This window comes from Balaenoptera ricei, chromosome 3 (assembly GCF_028023285.1).
Source record: "Balaenoptera ricei isolate mBalRic1 chromosome 3, mBalRic1.hap2, whole genome shotgun sequence".
In the NCBI taxonomy this organism is placed as follows: domain Eukaryota; kingdom Metazoa; phylum Chordata; class Mammalia; order Artiodactyla; family Balaenopteridae; genus Balaenoptera; species Balaenoptera ricei.
In genome coordinates this window covers 117,401,358-117,423,721 of record NC_082641.1, presented here as the reverse complement: position 1 = coordinate 117,423,721, position 22,364 = coordinate 117,401,358, and the positions used below count along the sequence as shown (strand labels likewise).

The 22,364-nt window shown below is 55.2% G+C and overlaps 1 protein-coding gene and 1 long non-coding RNA gene across 5 annotated transcripts in view; one reads left to right on the top strand and one right to left on the bottom strand.

The window, feature by feature from the left end:
* CXXC5 (CXXC finger protein 5) overlaps window positions 1–3,997 on the bottom strand; it is a 33,958-nt gene extending 29,961 nt beyond the window's left edge. Inside the window, exon 1 of one of the 3 annotated variants that reach the window (XM_059917238.1) lies at window positions 3,469–3,997. The gene's annotated coding sequence lies outside the window, so the exon portion shown is untranslated. Of the gene's footprint in view, window positions 1–3,300; window positions 3,395–3,468 lie in introns of those variants that run through there. The other 2 variants (XM_059917240.1, XM_059917239.1) reach the window with 2 other exon arrangements.
* LOC132362551 (uncharacterized) lies at window positions 989–21,809 on the top strand. 2 transcript variants are annotated; one of them, XR_009502399.1, is made up of 3 exons: window positions 989–1,192; window positions 3,129–3,396; window positions 21,601–21,809. It is a non-coding gene; the product is annotated as an uncharacterized LOC132362551 (long non-coding RNA). The 2 variants fall into 2 exon arrangements; XR_009502398.1 differs by lacking the exon at window positions 989–1,192 and adding an exon at window positions 2,537–2,979.
* The last annotated feature ends 555 nt before the right edge of the window (window positions 21,810–22,364 follow it).

Sequence of the window (22,364 nt, the reverse complement as noted above, 5' to 3'; positions counted from 1 at the left end):
TTTGTGGTCTGGTGAGTTCCAGCTATGAGCGAGAGTTTAACTATTAATACACTTAATCAAGGGCACTTCACACACACACACACGCACACCCATACAACCACACACACAGGCTAGGATGGGACCAGGTGGTGGGGGGTAAGAGAGGTAGAGCCCCAGGAAAAAAATGGGAAAGCCCCATTCAGGGCCCCAGGGGGTAGGGAAAGAGGGCGGAGTTTCTACCCTGGGCCTGCCTCCAGAGCAGGGGCAGAGTCAGTGATTCACTTCTGCACTCCCAGAAGGGTGGGGCTTGACACACAGTAGGTGCTCAATAAATACACACTAGACCAATGAATGAATAAGTAAATTATATATAAAGAGTGGGCAATAATAATAACAACAGTAATAATAAGTGAGCCTCACCCCATCCTTGGTCAGTTAAGGCATGCTTCAGAACACCGTCCTTGGGGAGCTAGTTCTGGCTTCATGATCACCCCACCAGAGGCTCTAAGAAAGTAGGCCTGGGTCTGGCTCATCAGTATCCCACCATTCCTCCACCCTATCCTGCACCCTGGAAAGTCAGCTGACCTCAGCCCAGCCTACACCCCTCCCTCCCAGAGAGACCCCCATCTCCATTCCACTCTCCCATGAATAACTAGATGAGGTCCTAAAGAAGTTGGGGTATTTAATTCCCAGAGACTTGATCCTTTATCCAGATGCAACCCTGCCCCCCACACTCCCATAAGCCTCAGCTTCACATCTGCCAAATGGGTAGAAGGTAGGCAAGAAGCTGGAAAGAGGCAGCAAGAGTTAGGGGCCACAGTAGGAACCTATAGAACACAGGTTTGAGCTGGCCTGGGCCCTGGATGCAGAATCCTCCCCTCCCCTTCCCTTCCCCCACCCAGCCTAGCCCTGCCGGGTGGACATTCCAGGCCTCACGTGATAAAGACGAGGCCGCTGGCCCACGGGTAAGTCAACAGGCTCTGTCGGGGGAGAGATAGGAGGCCCTGGCCAGGGTCACCTGCTGAGCCGGGAAAACAGCCGGGCCCAAATACACACATAAATAAGGCGCCAACGGACAGCCAGTCAGCCAAGGGTCTGTCTTCTGCAGAGGAACCTCTGCCCCCACCTTGGAAAGGGAGGTGGCATGGGAGAGGGAGGTGCAAGGCTAGCTCCTGCTTCCCTGGGAGAGCCCCAGGTCCTGCCAGGATTGGAGGTGGGTATGTGGGGGCGGTGGGCTTCTACCGAGACCCCCAGGGCTGACTGAAAACTCAAGAGGCCAACCTCCCTCAGCTGTTCCCACCCCTTCCCAGGGCAAAAATCACCCCCTCTCCCTCCTCCCCAAGGAGAGAGGACAATTTCCGTTCTGGGAAGGGGGTGACAGCTGCAGAGCGGGCCACTACCCACTCCCCCCCCCCCAAGCTCTTGCTTGAGTCTCATCCAGAGAAACTGCTAAATCAACACTACGCAGTAGTAGGTAGCGCTGGCCTCAGTCTCCCCGCATCGCTCTCAAAAAGGGGTTTGGGAGGAGGCTTCGGGTCTCAGTTCCCGGGTTTCCTAAGACGGTTGGCACCTACGGTACGAGGGTCTTTCGGGAGGGGGTTCAGGGCAAGCTTAGGCCAGCACGCCCCCTAAAAACATCTAATTTAAATGCTCTCAGTTACATGGACAGCCATCCCCCGGCCCCCCCCGCCTCCCGCCCCCGCGGGCCAGGGCAGCTGAGGTGGCGCCGGGCGTTCAAATAGCGCTCCAAACAAGTCCGCAGCGACCGCGCACGCAGCCCCCGCCAGGCGGCCTCAGCGGAAAACTTGAAAGGGACTCTGTTTGCCGGCCGCCCTGGGGCGGCTCCGGCGGGGGCGAGGGCCGAACCAACGTACACGCCCCCTCCCCAGCGCTTCCTGCGCAAACGCGGAGAGGCGGGGGGGGGGCCGGGCCCACCACAAAACCTAGGACTCCGAACAGCGCCCGCGGCGCAGGCAAAGGCGGAGGTCAAGAGGCTGGCTCGCCAGAACCCCCCCTTCAGCCCCTTCTATCCGAAGACGCGACTCTCAGACCACCCAGGGTCCAGGGGGCAAAGTAGGGCGCGGCTGCCAACCCTTCAGACCCCCGTCGCAGGAGACAAGAGGAGGGAGCAAGTCTTCCCGGATGAGTCGCTACAGAACCCCCCAAATCTGCAAGGTTCCTCCTTGCAGCCCGTGGCACCAGCCCAACTCCGCGCACCCCTTCCGATTCCTGAAGGGGGGGGCGGTGGGAGACCAAAAAGCGATCTTGCTCCCTCATTGGGCGCTTCAGCTCTTCTGACAGGTCCCGGAGGCGGCCCCCCATTTAAAAACTGGGGTCACTCACTTTCTGTTGATCCTACAAATAAACAAAGCCAGGCGCACCCCGCACTCCCCGCCGGAAAGCAGCCCATTACGGGCGAGGACAACTTCCCCCAGCAAGAAAATTAACACATTCTTCTCGCGGCGGTTCGGCCCCTCGCTCTGGGGAAGAAGAGAGGAGGGGGCTCGGGGCCAAACTTCACGGGTAAATTTGGGGCCAGAGCAGCGAAGCAGGCGCCTGGGACACCCGCCTCCCACAGCTCCGCAGCTAGAGGAACACCCCCATTCTCCCTCCCTGGCTTTGCATGCTGCTTGGCCACGCGGGGCTCAGGAGACATCCTGAAAGACTCCCTAAGGCTAGGGAGGAAGGGAGAAAGAGGCCGCGGGGAGCAGTGGTGGTCGGGGGTGATACTTTGACGGAAAAAAAAAAAAAAAAGGTCAAACTTGGTCAGCCCGCCAGGCACCCCGCGGACAGCGGGGGCGAGGAGCCGCAGGGGAAATGTAGAAGTGGCCACCGCCCCCTCCAAGTGGAGGGGGAGACTCAGCCACGCGTCGTCCTGGGCATTAGAGCAGTAATGCCCCCAAAACACAGGGCTGCGAATGGGGTCTGTTGGGGGGAGTGCGCGCCGGAGATCTCCAATCAGCCGCCCCCGCAGGCGGAGCGCCCGCCCAACACCGAGAGGTGAGGACACGGGCTCCCGCCGCCCCTGTGCCCTCAAGCGCGAGTACTTGGGGAGGGGTCCGTACCCCTCAGGGAGAGCCCCGACCCCAATCCATGGCGCCCAAGCCGCCGTTCCCGACCCTAAAACCCCTCTTTTTGTCTGAACTCAGTGATCTGCGACCGAGCTGACTGCGGCTTGGGGAGGCTTGAGTATAGAAGAGGCCATCGAGCGATCACCGGAGCTAGGGCTCCCAGCGTCCGGGGCTCCGAGGCTCAGACTACGGGCGCCCCCCGCCACACCCAAACACGGACCCCTCTTTTCCCGTCCCTGGCTCTCCGCACCTGAACTTCGGGGGAGCCCGCGCCGCCAAACTTTCCGCAGACTTGCAGCGAACTCCGGCCCCGGCCGCGCACCGGGCCCCGGGGGAGAAGAGGGAGGTAGGCGGGGAAGGGGAGGGGGCCGGCCTCCGGGGGGGGGGGGTCGGGGGAGGGCCGTGGCCCGACACCTACCGGCTCTCAGAGTCGTCCAAGCCGCCACCGCCGCCGCCGCCGCCGCGAGGCCGAGGGGGAGGGGAGGGGCGGGGAGCTGCGCTCCGCTCTGGGCACCGCCGCCGCGGTGCGCTCCGCTCCAGCCGCGCCGCCCGCCGTGCCCGGGTCCGGAGCCGGAGTCACGCCGCCGCGGCTGGTCGGAGGCGGGGAGGGGGGGGAGCCTGCAGCACCTGCCCCTCCTCCCCCTCCCCGCGGCCCAAATTAAAAAACAACAAAAAGCAACTAATCACCCCCAAGCGTAGCGCTGAGCGGCTGGCGGAGGGCGCAGCGTGAGGCGCCCGGACTCAGCAGGCAACGCGCATGGCTAGGCGCTGGGCTGGGCAGGGCAGGGACGCGGGGCCCGGCTTCGGGGAACAAGGTTCGGCCGCTCTTCTCTCTCGGCTCGGGCGCCTGCTCTCGCCGCCGCCGCCGCCTCTGCTGCCGCCTCTACATCCCCGCTCAGGCTCCGCCGCCTCTGCCGCCGCCGCCGCCGCGCGCCCGCCCGGGCAGGAGCTCTGAACGCTGCCCGGGGGCTGCCGGCAAAACCCGGACCGGACTCAAAGCTCCCTCCTCCTTCCTCCCCCCCCCCCCCCACCTCGGCTCCCCTCCCTCCTCCCTCCGCCTCCCTCCCGACGCAGCTCTGGCCACTTGGACGCCGCAGGCTCTGAGGCCGGAGCCGCAGCCACTGCGCCTCAAGCTCCCCGCGCTCTGACGAGGTCGGCCCAGGCTGAGCTCCCCAGCGCGCCCCGTCTTCACCTCTTTTTCTGTAACTTTACAAAAAATAAGAGGACCTCTCCCGTTCTGTGAGGAGTGCATGGGCTTGGAGACGCACCTTATGGGGAAATCCAACATCCCTCTGCCCCCTCTCTCCAGCCGGAGGCGAAGCTACAAGGACAAGCAGGAAGGGTTTGGCCGCGCCCCTCAGCTCAGGTGCGCGTAGGGCCGAGAACTCATAGCCGAGCACTGTTGGAGCTAGACGCGTGTTCCAAGATTGCACCCTTCCCAGAGCGCGTTCCCGTACTCGGTGGGCTCTAGTTACCCGGGAGAAAGGGGGTGAAGGTTCCTGTCCCCATTACACAGATGAGGAAACTGATCCGACAACGGATATTTTGTTACCTACGCTGGCCCCAACCGAAACCCTGAGTCCTGGAGCCAAAGCGACTACATTGTGGTGCCCTGAGACCGTGGCCTGTGAACTCTGAGCCCGAAACAGTGCCTAGCACAGAGAAACGCTCAATAGACACTGGTTGAAAGAGAGAACAAAAGCCCAGCGGGTACATATTTGGGCCCGCGTATCCTCGCCGTCATTCAGTGCCCGCTCCATCTGCCCAGCTTGGGCTAATCCTAAAGCTGCAGATGTCGTCTTCTCGCCACTTCAGGGACCCACAGAGCGAGCCCCAGGCTCACTCGTATAATCCCAAAGTGGAAAGTTTCTTCAATTCTGTGGAATTCGTGGGGGTGGATTTGTGCTGCCTCCACAAGACAGAGAAAACACAGCCCCCAGACCAGAGACCCTAACAGGAAAGGGGCAGGACGGTTTGCGAAGTCTGCCTAGGGTTAATCGTTCTCAGCCTGAGAATGATTGGGACCCAGATAATAGGGAGTTAACTGCTGCGACCCGGTGCCTCCAGTCACTGGAGCAGTCTCAGTGGAAGAAGCAAAACTAGCTCCCACCTCGCTGTTTCCTCCTCTGTGCCACCTGCCTCGGTGTTGGAGGGCCTGGGGCCTGGGTCTCATGGGAGCAGCCGCTGGTGCCCACCCTCCAAGCCTTCTAAATTTGGCTTTGGGACTTTGACCCTGCCAGCAGATAGGGGTGTGAGGGAGGTGTCAGAGGGCAGAGTTCATCTGGAATGTGTTGTCTCTCTACCTGCCCTGACCTTCCAGGCCACAGGGAATGACCCTCTCTTGGACACCCCCTCCCTTCCACAAAAGCTGAGAAGTGTCCTCCTTTAACTGTGTGTCAACGAATGGCTCCCTAGGGGAGGCCTTTAGCCTCTCCTCTCCTGTCCAGCAAGCTTCCTCAAAGCCACACCAAATGTACCATGTGAGTAAAGCAAGGTACTTGCTCTGAGAACACAGTTTTAAGACAAACGAACACCTCCAGATTATCACCCCTAAACTGCTTAAAGATAGACATTCTGGGCCCCACCCTGAGTGTCAGGTACGGTACGGTGTTAGGCACTGACCACACAAGGCGAAAGGAAGCAGGGTCCCAGGCCTAGATGCTCAAGGATCTGCAAACACTTAGCCCACCACTATCTACCTTTTCTGGGGAAGCTGAGGCCCAAACTGTGAGGTGGGACCTGTTGCCCAGGAGTCAGCAGCAGGCCTCAGAGGATTAGGACCCAAGAAATGAAACTCAGTCCTCAAGGCTTCTGAAGCCTAGGGTGAGTGCAGAATCAGGCCCTGCATACCTGAAAAAAGCTTCATGCTGAAATCCATGGTGGGGGGGGGGGGATAGTAGCTCCACCTTAGGGAATTACTATTAATTATCCACTTTTTTCCCCAAGACCTCTGTCCCCTCCCCATCACAGGAGGGCAAAGCCCAAGGGGCTGCAGGCTGCAATGGAGATGAGTCAGGTGATATCAGTGGTGACTTTCTCAGGGAAGGGGTGTTGGCATATGCCTGGCCTAGTCTAGATAGTAGATCTTGGAGTCTTCCCCTTCTCCTGGAAATTAAGAAGTGGAGGGAGACCCAGATCCTCACTTATCCACCCCAGGTAGGAACCAGAGAGGAGAGTGGCAGAACTGTCCACATGGAAAATGCAACATGAACAGGAAATGCCATGTGCAAACCATCCACATAGAACTCTCTACCATAACAAGTAAGACAAGGGGGAGACACCCAGGAAGGACTGGGCGGGAGGTCTCTGGCCTTGGGAGAGACTATCCCCACCCCAGGCCCCTTCCACAAGAAGAAGTAAAGGGATCCTGGTTCACAATCCCTCCAAAAAGGAGTATTGGAGTTTCATATTGCTATTCAATCAATCAGCTTAAGAGTCAGGAAGCAAATTCCATAAGTCTCCAGTACCTGTCGGGGAGAGAAGGGCCCTGCACCCACCTGCCCTGTCTTCTGGGTAGGAATGTGTCAGTCCAATACCCTGGATCCTGCTCTCCTGGTCCTGGTTATAATATCCATAGCTAGCATTTACAAAGCCCTTACCCTGAGCAGGGCATTAAGCTAAATAGTTAAGGTAACATCTCATTTAATCTTTACATCAGCCCCAGTAGTAGTATTGTCCCCATTTTTCAGATGAGGAAACTGACATGAGACTGGCACCAAAGTTGTTTTCCTAACCTCAGAGATTTGCTATCCTCGTGAGGCTTCTCACATACAGATCTGCCTGGGGTTCACCTGTTCCTCATCCTGTAGTGACTCCTCAGAGCCCATAGGGCTCAGCTCAAGCCCCTTCCCCAACTTGGCCTGGCTTCCCTAACTGGTCCTATTCTTCCCTGCAATTCCTGAGCCCTGCTGACCAACACCACTCAACACTGGTGGTTCCCTCAGACACCCCAAAACTTCCCTTCAAGTATCTGTGGCTTTGCATGCACTGTTCCCTCTGCCCAGAAGGGCCTTAATCAAGCTCACCTCCTGAAGTCCTCACTGAAGCCCAAGAGCATGTATCACTCCACTGGGAACCTTCTTTGACTTCTACTCCCCGCCTCAGTTTGGCTTATATCTACAGAGCCAGCACTAGCCTTTGTGCAAATTAGAAAAAGCTACCACTTTTTGGCAGATATAGGTACCCCCATTTGGCAAGCAGGTCATAAACTGTCTTCCAGTCTTCCTAGACCCCTTGGCCAGGTGCCTTTTTTGCAGTGCATGCACTGAACAATTGTACTCTGCGGCCTGGCTTTGGGGGCCCTCATCTGTCCCCTCTTGTGGCCACAGTGACCACACTGCACAGAAATAGCTTTTATTTGCTCATGGTCTCCCTGTCCCCTCACTACTACCATCCACAAAAATTTGTTGAGGGTAAGGGAGAGTCTCCTACCTGCTTTGGGCCTGAAGCCTGGCACTAAGTAGGTACCAGTAGTAAGGATTGTAGCCAACAGTTTTCTGAGCACTTACTATGTGTATCGCACCACACTAATTGCTTTCTGTGCATATGCTTATTTAATCCCGGGACTCAAGACAACTGCTTAATGTTACAAAGTAGCAAAACCAAGATTTAAACCCATGCCTTGTGTGGGGATCTACCTTTTCCATGACTACCATCTATCAGCTAATGTCAATCATTGATTAAACATCCAGTGACTGGGAATGGCTGCATGGAGAGGAGTGTGGGAGTTAGTCTCCAATAAAGACGGCCAACCCAGAGCTTGGCCTACGCCTCTCCTGAGGCCCCAGTTCCCGCATCTGTATCACAGAAAATGAGAGCCAGGGCATTTGGAGCCCTGCCTCAGGGCAGGGTGCAGGATAATGCTCAGTGGGGTCACACTGGACTGTGACCTTGGCCAAAATTCCAGAGCAGAGCTGGGGGTGCAAACATGGGCAGGGGAAGAGAGAAGCTTGACTGCCTAGACATGGGCCCACGCCTCTGGGGTCTCAGCCCTCACATACTGACCACTGGCCCTTCGGCCCCACCCCTGCCCCCATGACCTCTGAAGGGACAAGAGAACCGTGAAACTAGAAGGAAATTTCAGAAAAGCTAGATCTGTTTCTTAGGAGGCCAAGGTCCAGCCATCCCTAAGAAGTCAGTTTGGTGGCCCAGCCTGGCCCTGAGCTGTATAAACAGTGGGGAAGGGAGGCGGGCAGAAGGGGGACTCCAGTCCCAGAATAAAATGACTCTGGGGTGAGGCTGGGAGGGAGCAGAGACCAGGCCAACACATACAATCACACTTTGTATTTCCGCTTGCACCCAGGCACAGCTACACATGTGCCAGACAACCAGCAGTAGCCCCATGCTCTGCCAGGCCCAGGGAACTCAGCCCTTATGTGGTAAGGGAAGGGGAGTAGGGACAGTTGGGGGGCATCCGTCATGCCCCTGACAGTAACTCTTTTTTTCTTAAGATCTTCCTTCCTTCCTTCCTTCCTCCCTCCCTCCCTCTCTCCCTCCCTCCCTCCCTGGCTGTGTTGGGTCTTCGTTGCTGCACTCAGGCTTTGGGCTTTCTGTTGCAGGGAGCAGGGGCTACTCTTGGTTGCGGTGCGCGGGCTTCTCATTGCAGTGGCTTATCTTGTTGCAGAGCACGGGCTCTAGGCACGCAGGCTCAGTAGTTGTGAGGCACGGGCTTAGTTGCTCCGCGGCATGTGGGATCTTCCAGGACCTGGTATCAAACCCATGTCCCCTGCATTGGCAGGCGAATTCTTAACCACTGCGCCACCAGGAAGTCCCCTGACAGTAACTCTTGACTTCACTAGGCACAATCATGGTTCAACTGTCTCTCCAACAGGAAGTGGGACTGTGTGCTCCCAGAGGCCAAAGCTGTGGCTCCATGGCCTCAGGGTCAAGAAGAGGGAGGGGCCGCAAGGTAACAGAAAGGGGCCTTGGGGGAGGGGAGGACACAGCATCCCAAACCTGGAGGCCACAGACCAGGCCCAAAGAGGGGGGGCCGGTGGTGGTGTGCCCTGGGCATCCAGAAGCCTGGCCAGAAAGTGCTCTACCCAAGACCTGCAGGCTAGGGTGGGGTGATATGGAAAAAAGTTGCTGGAGGTGGAGAGGTGGGGCTAGGCCTCCCCTCACAGATGTGACTCCAGAAGGCAAAGCAGGGTCTTAAATGCCCCTCACACTGAGACTTTGGAAAACAGGACCCAGCCTCCCTCCTCAGACCAGACCCTACCTACCAACCCCTACTTTGCCTTCCTCTTCCAGAGAATGGGGTACTCAGGCAGTTGCCTGGGGGTAGGCCCAGGCTGAACTGCTCTTTGAACTGGCGGGACTGGTTCTGTGTCTAGCCACCTGGGCAGTCACGGGTTGCTTGCCTTGCTGGGGCTGTGAGGAGGGAGGCCTCAGGAAGGGGCCCCTCGTAAATCGTTAACTCCCAGAGCAGCCTCTGCTGCCGGGTCCCCTCAGCCCCACCCCCAGTTGTGACTCTGACGCTTAGAGAGCCCACCAGCCCCCCGGAGGCCAGAGTCAGAGGTTAGAGGTCAGAGCCAGAGGTCGCAGCACCTGGACAAATCCCTCCCCCGACTATCTGGAGGGAGTGGGGGGGGGGCAGATGGGGACGGTGTCTATGGGGAAAGCCCTTCTCTCTGAGTTCAGAGCTTCTCACCCTAGTTTGCCCTCCAGCCTTCCTACTGTAGCCCTGACCTTTGCCTCTTAGGAGAGAGTCAGGAGCTCTGGGTGGGCCTCCTGGGGCAGCCCCTGGGCAAGTCCCAACCCCACCAGACCCTTATCCTCAGGGAGATAACTATGCCAGTCCCACCCACTTCACCTCAAGGGGTATCACCAGGACTAGATAATGAATGGGTTGAGGAAAAGAATTAGATACTGTTCAGAATTGGGATAGGACCCTCAGCATTGTTCCAACCCTGCTTCCTGGTGTTGGGGTCCCCCAAGGGAAATAATAAAGGCTGCCTTTCTGAAGATATTGTGCTAAACCCTTTACCTCCTTGGTAATCTGTTTAACAATCACATTCTCATTTTGCAAATAAGGAAACTGAGGCTCTGAGAGGAGAGGTGACTTACCTAGGCTATGGCAGCTGTACAGGAGCAGGGCCAGGATTTGAACCCGTTGTGTGCTCTCAAGCTGAACCCTTGAAGCATTCTCTGTCTCCTTCTTAAATTCTTTTTTTTTTTTTTTAAAGAAATTCATGTTCGTTCGTTCATTCATTCATTCATTTATTTATTTATTTATTTATTTATTTATGACTGTGTTGGGTCTTCGCCTCCGTGCGAGGGCCCTCTCCAGCCGCGGCAAGCGGGGACCACTCCTCATCGCGGCGCACGGGCCTCTCACCATCGCGGCCTCTCTTGTTGCGGAGCACAGGCTCCAGACGCGCAGGCTCAGTAACTGTGGCCCACGGGCCCAGCCGCTCCGCGGCATGTGGGATCTTCCCAGACCAGGGCTCGAACCCGCGTCCCCTGCACCGGCAGGCAGACCCCCAACCACTGCGCCACCAGGGAAGCCCTCCTTCTTAAATTCTTAAACTACAGGTGAGGAGACACCCTAAAGCCAGAATGGGCAGGACAATCCCCCCAGTGTAACACTGGTTGTAGCGGGGCTGATATGAGGCAGGTAGGGGAGGGTATGTGGGCAGGAGACTGGCAATGCCCCCAACCTCTCTGTAAGCCCCTCCTCCAGGGCGGCTCCCCCTCAGGTCACGTAGCCCCAGGTGCTACCACAGGGGAGGCTTGGCTGCTGCTCCCCCCACACCTCGGGAAGAACTCTCCTGACCCAGACAGGCTAAGGCGGGAGGACTGATGGTGCTACCACCCTTTTCGCTAGGGAGGCGTCTCAGAAGCCGAGGAGACAGAGACCAAAAAAAAAAAAAAAAAAAAAATCAACTTTTAATCGAGATTGCAGATTCAGAAAAGATTCATAAATGAAATGATTCCCCGAGGAAATATAAAAAGTTACTTACGGCACAGCTAAATTGAGCATGCTTCAATCAGGGGCTGTTGAGAAATCATTAAGATATACAAGACGCTTTTTTAGATATATGTGGGCTCTGTCAGGAGAGATGGCCATTGCTCCAGTTAGAGAGAGATCTGGCCCTGAGCTGACTTGGCCTGCTGGGTCACCTCCTCGGACTCATGGCTGGGGAAGGAGGGCAAAGTGGGGAGAAACCCTACCTGCCAGGCCTCAAGGGCCACTGCCCAGAGGTTGTTACTGCCCCTAGGGGCCCAGAGACTCTCTGGCAAGGGAGAGTGGAGCAGAAGGGATTATGGTTAGAACTTTTTATTGATTGAAGTAGCTTTTCCCCACTTTCTAACAGCAAAATGGGATGTGGCAGAGCTAGAGCTACTTCCCTCAAAAAACTAAAGAGGGGAACCCCCACCCCCATATCCCCTGGCCCCTTGCCCTATTGCTTGGGTCAGCCTGAGGAAGTGATCACTCTACTTGGACAGAGAAGGACCAGAACGTGCTCTCAGATCTATGTCTGAGGGCTTTGCCTTGGGGGAGGGGCAGGCCAGGGAACACTGGGGGAGTGGACCACCCCGGGGAATTTTCAAGGATGATCACTAGCTTTTGAGAAGACATTCTCCCCTCTCCATTGTAGCCATAATCCATTTCTTCACTGGAAGGCTTATTTGAGGTCTAACCCTCCTCTCTTGCAGCCTGTGGGGGTCTTTCTGCCTCTTCCTTTCCCAATGCCTAGGACTTTCAGGATTGAGGCTAGGACATCAGTGGAGGGTCTCTGCTGAATACTTATCACCTTCCCCCTTCTGTGTGCTCCTGGGGACCAAAACTCCTGGGCTTTAGACAAGGTCAAGGCCTTACTCATCTCCATGCTCTGTCAAGTACCTGGTCCTCAGTTGGTGCCAAATATTTACTGAAGAGGAGGGAGGGCATCAGGATGCAGCTGGGGCAACCTGTCCCGTGGGGGTGGGTGTGGAGGAGAAAGGAAACAGGCAAGAGCCTGCTCAGGGGACTGTAAGTGGCAGTGCCTGGACCCCCTTTCTTAGGGGGTCTTATCTTATCTGCCTGGGTAGCCCCCTCCTCCATTAAATCATCAAGGGTGGCAAGAAACCCGAGCCGGATGGTCGTGGCCACACTGCCTTGTGGGTGACCCGAACCCGATCCTGGCCAGGCCGAGGCGCTATTTTAAACTCCAGCTCCAAGCTGCTGCCTCATACCGCTTGGCCCATCTCTGGTTACAAAGCCACTGCCCACCTCCCAGCCACTTCCTCCTACCCACCCTAGGACCCCCTAGGCTGGTGCTGGGTTCAGTGTGTCTTGGGGAAACCCTGCTCTCTGTAGGCCCTGGTCTGTCAACTGGCACCAGTGCTCTTCTCCATCCCCTAGCTGAGCCCAGTTAGGCACCCTCATCCCTCTACCCACACAAGGACCCGTTGACCTTTATTTTGACTGAAAATTCCCCCATGGGGTTCTCTTCCCCAGGAATAAGGGCACACCCTGGCCAGAGAACCACACAGCCCAGGATAGGGCAGATGCTACAGGAAGAAAGGAAGTAGGTTAGACATAAGTAGGGACTTCCCAGCAGTGACACTATGCTCTAGAAAACTTTCCCTTACCTCAATGCCTGCCTGCCTGCTTGAGCAGGAAGAGGGAGATGACTCCAGAGGGAGCTCCCTCCCCAGTCCTCAGGCTCAAGGGCTTGTGGGTTGGGGGGGACTCAGGTAGCATTTAGCCAACCCACAGTGTCTTCTTTCCTCCCCTTCCTCGAGGGGAGAGCTCGGCATTCAGGTGGCCCAGCTGTCAGCTGGCTGGGCCCGCTGGACTTGTGTCCACAATCCTCCTGCTCCAGGCAGTAGCCCCCACTGGCTCTCAGTCCTGCCAGACCTACTCCCAACCCAACACTGGTCTAGAGGGAGGCAGCAGAGACATTGCCAGGGCACCAAGGGAAGGCAGGAGGCTGATCATCCACGTTGGCTCCCCTCATCTCAAGCTGGCTGGACAGAAGGTCGCACAGGCAGCCTGAGTACCCCCATGAACGCCCCCGCTCCCCCGCCCCCATGCTCTGTAGTCTCAGCAGTAAGGTGTTGGCACCAAGCCTGGTGCAGCTGAGCAGTGACGCCAAATGCTCTGCCATCTCAGGCAAGCATGGTTCCCTCCAACCTAGCAGGGGCCATGGGGAGGGGGGAGAGTGTCTCCCACCCTCCTGGGCCTGAGACAGCTGGGGACAGAGCCTTTTTGGAAACCTCCCTTTCCACTACTGAAGAGGATATGTGGCATCCCCATGGGGTCAGCCACCCCTTCCAACCCAGGGGGCTGGTCCTGAGGTTAGACCAGTGATTCTCAACTAGAGCTGATTTTGCCTCCCAGGGGGCACTGGGCAATATCTGGAGACATTTTTCGTTGTCACAACTGCTGCTACGCATCTTACAATGCACAGGACAAAGAATTAAATGGCCCAAAATGTCAATAGTGCTGAGGTTGAGAAACCCTGGGAAGAAGTCCCTGACTAATCTGGGAGCCTGGTAGGAGACAGGAGGTATTCTCCACACACACTCACAGGGGCCGAGGCTCATCATTTCCCACCCTCAACAGGCAGAGAAGGTCCTCCTGCCATTCTGGCTTCAAAGGCCCCTTATAGCCTGAGGAATGTGGTAAGCCCCCTGCCTGCCCACCCACCCACCAGCCTCTGGGCTTATTAGAAAAAGTGCCCATGGGGGGATGGGGACGGCAAAACTTCACCTGCCCATGATGGGAATTCAGACACATCCTACCTACCAAGCGAGCTCTACAGAGCCCTCCCCTCAAGAGGATCTGGGCCTGTGGAAAAGTATAGGGGTTGCCCTGCCCCACCAGACCCATCCCCAGAGGGTTGGCCCAGCATGGGGCTGGCTGGAAGCTCTGGCCTCCTCCTCATCTCTCTGCCTCCTCCCATTTCTATTTAGGAGGCAGCCATGGTGGCTCGGCTCTTGTCTCTGGTTTCCTAGGGAGCTCTGCTGAAGCAGCCCAGCCTCCATGGGTCCATCTGTCAGGGAGGCTGTTCCGCCCCATCGATTGCTGTTCCCAGGGGGCTGTGCTGCTCGAGGGACCCAATGTGGCGGCCAGATAGGAGGGAACTACAACGATAAGAGGGGGTGGGGGCAGCTTGGCAGCAGGCAGAGCTGAGGGGAGCTGACACTTCAATGAGAGGAAACAAAGCTAGACAGGCATGAGAAATGCAGAGGGCCAGGGGCACCAAGGCAGGAGGCTGGCTGGAATGACCTCTGAAGCCAGCTGGCACTCTCAGGACTCAGTTTTGCTCCTGGACACACCAAATTCCCACTTGCAAAGACAATAATAATAATTGCTAACATGTTGAGCAGGAACAGTATGTCCAGCACTGGGTTGGGGGCTTTGCACACCTCTGCTTTCATCTGAGGCTCACACTCATCCAAAGCAGGTGCTGTTATATTCCTCCACAGGGGAGGAAGAGAACCAGAGAGGTTACAGCACTTGTCAGCAGGCACACAGAGGAGCTGGGGCTAGAATTGGAGGCGGGTCAGCCTGGGCAGCAGCTATGCCCCAGTCCCAGACACCGCCAGGCCTAGGGGGAGGAGGCGTGTCTCGCCAGGCAAGAGGCCCTGCCCGCCCTCCCCATGGAGCCGCCTCCTCCCCTGGGCTCTGTGACATCTGCCCCGCTTCCCGGCCCCAGACAGCTGCCCAAAGCCACGTCAGCACTTCCACCGGGGAGCCTGGAAACTGGCTCTGGCCCCTGGGCAAAGAGGGACCAGGAAGGCTGAGTCCCCGACAGGGTGGCCTTGAGAGAGTGTGATCCACTCAGCCCAGCAGGTGGTGGGTCAGCATGACCTTGGGTTGGGCTTTTCTAAGCCTCAGTTTCCCCTGTTCAGATGGGAGGGGGGGTGCTTTGGGAAGGGTTCAGAGGAGGAGGAAGCAGCATCTTGGGTGGACAGGAGCAAACATTCCCTTGCAGCCAGAGTTCTGGGGGCACCCCAGGGAGCCTGCGACCCCCACTGTCCACTCGGGGCCAGGTGGTCATTTGGCGAGGCTCATAGGGGTGAGGGGGAGGGTGGGGAGGTGTCTATGCCCGGCCCAAGCCCGAGCACTGGCTGGCTGGGGCCAGAGATAACCGGCGCCTCCCGGAAAATCATTAGCATCTGTTTGGGCCACGGCAAAGCTGGCCCGCAGGCGCCTCCGCCCGCCGGAAACGGCCCCCCACGCCCCCACCCGAGTGCACTGGCGCACCGACTGTGCCCCCACCCTCCTCGGGGCCAGCTCAAACTGGTGGAGCGACAGCATCCACCCACCCAGGGAGGAAGGTCTGGGTGCAGGGCCGCAGGCCGGGCAGGTGGGGGTCTGGCCTCTCCGTCGGGCGTCCTGGCGCGGCGTGGGCGGTCCGGTCCGCGCTCTGGGCGATCCAGGCCGGCTCTTAGTGGCGCCCGCGCTGGCGGCAGCCCAGGGAGTGTGTGGAAATGACACCGCCAGGGCGGCGGAGATCCCCCCTCCTGACATTGGCTGGAAAGTGGAGCAGCTCGTCAGGGACAATCAATGGCGATCGATCGCTGCGCGGCAGCGGGGCGGGCGGCGCGGGGGAGGGGCAGCGGTGCTGGCAGGGGTGGGGGCATACGCGGCTGAGGTCAGACAACACACAGACCCGAAAAGGGGCACAGCGGCACATGGGCTCACACGGACACACAATGTGTACAGGAATGGGCCACTATGGGCCACTGCCCCCACTCACCTCACGGAGTTACAGCACACTACAACAGTCTCTGACACAAGTTAGGACAGGAGGTCAAGGGGTCAAACAAATGGTTCCCCCGGACACACACAATAGGGTCACAGACACATAACAATACAGCCAGTCACGCTATCACACAACCAGTTCACACCACCACAACCGATGACCCTACACTAGACACCCACATCACCAAGACACAAAATGTGTCATACATTCTACTAGCTGGTCTCAACTACAGGACAGAAGGGAGTTACATACTCTGGATGCACAACAAAGCAAAAAAGTCACACAGCCAAATTATACACCATCACCATCACCTCAAAAAACATTGTCAAATTGGGTCTTAAACTATGGAACAACACAGTGGAGCCCCATATTGGCAACACAAAACAGGACAGAGAGCCCAAGTATACAACAGGACCCCACACTGCCACAAGTTGCACTTCAGCAAGTAAGACAGAGATGCGGCTGTATCACATCTGCCAACGAGAATATAACATGGCATAATAAACATTGTGGCACAGGCAAACCAGCATTAACTCTCAGGGTTCTGACAGAACCAAATGAGCTACTGCAGGTTAGGCACTTAGCACAGGGCCAAGCACATGGTAAGCACTCAAAACACAGAGGGTAGTGGGATCATCTTTAATGTCTGTATACTAGTTAAGTCATATCAATATAATGATTGTAACTACTTAATAGCATCACTCTCTCCAGATAGGTCCATTCCTCTCCAGGAACCTGATTCATCCCAACAACAAAATTAGTTCAGCCATTACACACACCTGGGAAACACAATTCAAGTGTCACAAACCACTCACACTGCTGCACTCACTCACACAGTGGCCACATATATCAATTCCCCTAGTACACTGCCACACTGGCCATACACACTGTGGGACTTCTGTGGGGAAACCACCCCCAATCTCTCATCAGGTGCAACTCAACTAGTACATTGCTACTGGCCCCATTTCCTGCCACTCTCACAACGCTGTAGAACACAAAGCACCGCCCACCCAGCAGTGATCTGATCTCTCAGTTAAAACAAGGTCCAGAACCTCCCACGCAAGCTCCTTAAGGACCATCCCTAATCAGTCTCTCTCTCCATTCCGCCATTTTTTGTACAGAATCCGAGGCATCAGTTCCAGAGCGCTCCCTATTCCAAATCTAAAGAAGGAAAGAGGGCTGGCCCCTGATCTCAGAAATCCACCCCACCCCTCACCACCATCATTTCCCAGTGGTACATGTGTGTAGGAACAAGGCCAAGATCCCTCATTCCTTCAACACACCCTTACAGGCCACTCCTGTGCTTACAGTTGTAGGGCCAGCTGGGCTCTAGCCCTCACTTCCTCCAGTTAAGGCCTGGGACCTCCCAGGGGCTTCCAGGAATCCCTTGCAGCCAGGGAGCTCCCCCTAAAGGTTCCACCCGGAAAGACTTCAAACATTCCCTAATTTTGCCTGGCTGTGTAACACTGCCTAATTCCCCAGCCTCTGTGCCTGGATCCCAAATCCTGCCTGTTGATCCAAGATTCCAATGGCTGCCCCCCTTCAAGACTTCATGCACGCACACACAGGCACACAGAGGCACTCTTTAAGAGAGCGTAGAACCACTTGGTGGCCTGTGCCCTAGAATGGGGGAAAGCAAGGATTCTGGGCTGTGGGCAGTGCTACAATCACCCATGTCTCATCCCTTACTCTCATCCTTCAGGTAGGGCAGGGAAACAGCTGGGGGAGGTCTGGCCTCCTTCCACAGCATCTCCACTCCCAGATGGCTGGAGGCAGCTCTTCCCAGCATCCCCTTCCAGGCTTTTATTCACCAGAAAGGGTAGCTGAGCTCTCCTTTTGTCCCCCAAGAGAAACAGAGGGACACAAACCCTGTGTAGGGGCACACAGGCTGGCCAGGCATGTCCATCTAAATGCCTACCCATTCTGTTTTTAGGCACATTCTTGCAGGCCTTGCTAAGTGGGTATGAAAGGCATAGGCCCCAAAGGGGCCCAGACAGCCTGCCCCAAGTCCCTGGGTGTCCCAGGAGCTGGTCCTGCTCAAAATCAGCTGGCTTGTGTAAGAGTCCAGCAAAAATGTCCAACTACCCACGCTTACTTCCCTGAATCCATAAGCACCCACAGCCGCAACCCTTTAATTTGATAAGGCCATTTTCCACCAAGCATTGCCTATGGGCCAGCCTGGGCCAAGTGCCCATTTTCCAGATGAGAAAACCAAGCAAAGGAGAGAGAAATTAGTTGCTCAAGAATATACAACTGAAAAGTCATGGGCCTGTGATTCAAATACAGATTCGACTTCTGTTCCTCAAAGGCTACACAGTTTAGGCTCACACCCATATACATAAACACTAAGGAATGTCCATGCTCACAATTCTCTCACACGTTCCTACACACATGGGCAGCCCCCTCCCGCACATACTCACACATACAAGCAGGCCTACACTCTCCCACGCCTGGGGCCTGTCAGCCACATTCTCCGTGGCTCCCTCCCTCCAACAGGGACAGGGACAGGCAGGGAGTCCACATTCCCAGGTTTCCGCCCTGACCCTGCCCCCCCACCCTTCCCCACTCAAAGCACACATTCCTCCTGCTACAGCCAGATAACCAGCCCCAGGGGGAGGCCTGGGAGAAAGCAAGGCATTCTGGGGGCCAGACTGCTGGGCCTACTCTGGGCTGCCTAAGCCAGCTCTACTGCCTGGATCTGGCATGGTAGGAAGCCAGGAGCTTTCCCTCAAGATAGCCCCCACCCTTCTAGCCATGCTAGACCCAAGGCTTCCCTCCATATTCCAGGGACTTTCTTATGCTCAGAGATTCACACTCCAGGAAGGGCCCCCAAGGGTCTCCCAACTCACCCTTATACAGTGAGTATACACCTTATATGCAAAATCCCTTATACAGTTAGTAACTAGAGCAGGACCTGGGGAGCCCCCAGGACTCCTCTCTCTCCCACTCTTAAAGAGTCTCTCAGCAGGTGAAAGCGCAGGTTCCATGCACCAACAGCCCCTAGCAGTTTTCCCCATCTGGGGGTAGTGGCAGTTAATTCTCACAGCTCTGCCTGGGGTGCAGCCACTTGGCCGGGCTCAGCAAATCTGGAGATATTTGCATACCCAGATGGCCGAGCCTGGAATTTCAAAGAATTCCCCAAGAAGAGGCAGCTGGCTTCCGGGTAGTGGCCCTGGAGGCTCACAGCTGTTGGGCTGGAAGACTGGGGAGTCTGGGGCCCCAACACACAAGATAAGATTTAAAAGGGCAAGGGAAGAACATCTCCCAGGCCCTATCACCAGCCCCCAGCTCTGTTCCTCGGGTCCCCAGCCCTCCACCGCTCAGGTATGAAACGTCACGTCCTGGTTGCCCAGAGTAGGTAGGCAGGCAAAGGAGACAGGGCTAGTTGGCTAGAGTCGCAGAGATTGCCTGCCTTTGGGGAAAGGTAACAGGGGGCACCAGACAGAGAAGTGCCAGAAATATGAGATCCCCTTGTTCACATGAAGCAACAAATAGGCCTTTGTCACCATGCAACCTGCCGCTAGGTGGGCAAAGGCCCTGGCCTGGTCCCTACGAACCTGTCCACACACAGGCACATGGCTACTATACCAATGGTGAGGGGAATGGGGAGCTGGTGGCTTGACACTTCTGGCAGGCCTTGGGCTAGAATACTAATCTGTTCCCTCATTGTGATTAAGGCTATGATGGAGCATAATGAGCTAGACACTGGACCATCCAGTTCTGGATAAACAGTAAACAAAGCCAAACCCAAACAGGCCTCCCCACCCCAACCAAAGCCCCTCCCAGGTTCTGTCCAAGCCGATTTACTGACCACCTACCTCATGGTTGTTACAGCTATAGGTCACCACTGCCCTCTGCTGGCAACTCAGGCACTAGCATCCACTCAGATACCAGCTCGCTCCCTACCCAAGCAAATGCACTTCAGTCACCTCCTCCATCTGTGGGCACAGAAACTTAAGCCTACCCAACTGTTACTTAAGTCAGAAGGCAGCAGGGGGCAGGATTAGCAGGGAGGAACCCAGGGACAGTGTGTCAGAGGAGAAATCACAAAGGAATTCTGCCCCTCTTCCCAAAATTTACATCCAAAACTTCAAGTGTCCTTTCTCTCCAGCTTAGAGGTTAAAACCCCACACTCATGGAAACAGTGCCTGCCCCATAACCTGTTGCAATGCACCAGAACCTCCCCTTTACCCCTTGTCTTATGCCTTCTCTTTGTCCCCCCCAAAGGAGGGCCAGGCTTAGATGATCTGGAACCATCCTTTGAAAAAGCTCAACTTCTCTGGCAGGTCTGAGAAAGCCTTTGTTCCCCTGGTTCCTTCTGTTACACTGCAGCAGGTGACTGGAAGTCCTGGGCTCCTCTGAAACAAGGCCAGCTCCCCTCAACTTCTACTGCAACACCCTGCAACCAGCCACACCTTTCAAAGACGGCAGAGATGTGGAATGGAGGTGGGGGGAGACTGCCCAGAAGGACCTACCAGTATTGCCCCTTAATTAGCTGGGGGAAGCTCCAGATGCCCCTGTCAGGTAGGTAGCCTAGATTTGCCAACTACCTCAAGCATGGAACATTTCTCACCCCTGAGCTGGCTCTGGAGCCCAAATGTCAGGTTGTATTTGTGTACTGTTTCTAGAAACCTCCAAGTCAGAAAACCTAAGTAGCAGTTTTAGAGCTTTCAAAGCTACTCACTTCCTATGGAAAACTTCAAAGGTGAGAAAGCTGGCCAAACCCTCCCTACTCACTCTCGTTCTCTAGAGGCCCTACAATTTAGGGTAGGGGAGTGTACCCTTTAAGAGTCAAGATTTTTTAAGTACTTAGGAAGAAATTCAAACAGGAGAACAAGTGGCTCAGGGCAAGGAGCGAGGTTCCTGGGAAAATGGCTGCTGTCGCCCCTCATATCCTTAGGAGAAGTCTGAAAAGGAACATGGCACACTGACTGAGGCTGGTGCTGCTCTTCTCTGGACATCAGTCACCAGAGGCCTGGGCACTCAGTAACTTCTTCTTGGCCTTTCCAAAAGTGATCAACCATTTGCTTTCAGTGTATACACTGTAGGGTTATCAGGAACCCCAGCCCTGGAAAAGGCCATTCTATTAATAACAACTCACACAGGAGGTTAAAAGCAAACAAAACCCCCACTCAACTGAAAACTATTAAGTGCTATCCTGGTGCTAAGACATTCATATAGTTCTTCATCCGATAAGAGGCAGGCTACAGTTTGCCTCCAGTTAAGGTGCAGCTCCACAAAAAATTCAAAGATGAAAAGTAATCAATTGTCACAAAAATGTCTAACTCTGCCTCTTCTTCAATCAGCCCAGGAGCAGGCACTGAGAAAGGGCAAAGCTGGCTGGTGACTGTGTCACACATTCAGCCACTGAGACCAAAGGCCTGAAAGGCTTTACAGTCAGTCCCAAGCTTTGAGCTTTGCCACTTATATTGACTAGGGTAAAATATGGCAACAATGGGGGAATGTATGTGTTTCGGGATCACCCTGAGAAAGTGATCCCATGGCTGGTTTTCATTATTTCTAAGCCCATCCCAGGAATTGTATTCAGGTACCTCTGAATATCCCTGGAAATATTCAGAGGTGCCTGAATACCAACCACTTATACCAGCTGGGGCTAAAGTTAGGAAAAGGCTTTTAAGGAAGGCTTTTGTTTGGTACAGAGAACTCAGAGCCACTTTTCATCTACGCGCATGCACAACAAAGGAATGATGAAACAGGAAACAGGCTCCAGGAGTGTCCCAAAGGAAGTCTATTTTCTCTTCCTGGATGGATATGAATGTATATTCTGATAGTTTGCTACCTTCATAGCTATTCTCATATTAAAAGTCTGCTTTCTCCACCCTCTCCAGGCTGCTGGCCCCGGCCAGGATCCTGAATGGCTTTTTAGCACGCTCCAAGTTCTACATTTGGGAGCTACCAGATGACAAACCTGACTGGCTGAAAGCTGGACTGGCCTTGGGTACCTCCATCTTCTTGTGGATCTATCTCATCAAACATAATGAAGATGTTTTAGAATATAAAAGAAGAAATGGGTTGGAATAAACTTTTGAAATACTAATACAGTATGTCTCATATAGTGATTATAACAGTTCCTCTGGATTTACCAATCTGTTGAGTTATAAACATAAGAGAAAAAGTTTTACATGATATTACGTTGAGTCAGCATTTGTGCTTTGCTTAAATGGGAAAAAAAAAATCTGCTTTCTCTACCATCACAATCACCAGAATAACCCATCACGTGAAATAAAGGCTGTTTCACAAAGGGAATGAAATGAAGATGGGTTCCTAACATGAGTGACAATTTTCTGCAGGTGTAATAAAGATGCTATTCCTGAGTAGGAAGGAAGGAAAGATGTGCTCATAATTCAGAAGATCTAGGAACTGAAGAAAGTTCTTCTATTAAAACCTAGCCACTGGGTGTTAATGGGTATGGTACAGCAGACTGAGACAAAAGCCACAGTTTCACTCTAATTGCAGACAAGGGGCGGTTTACAGGCATTCCAACTGTAGTTTAGAAATAATTCATTTCTCCTGACAACCTACCTAGGGCTCCAAATTACTTGTTGAGGCAAAGAGGAATGACTGGAAAAGTGGAATACTGTAGCTGTTGGAA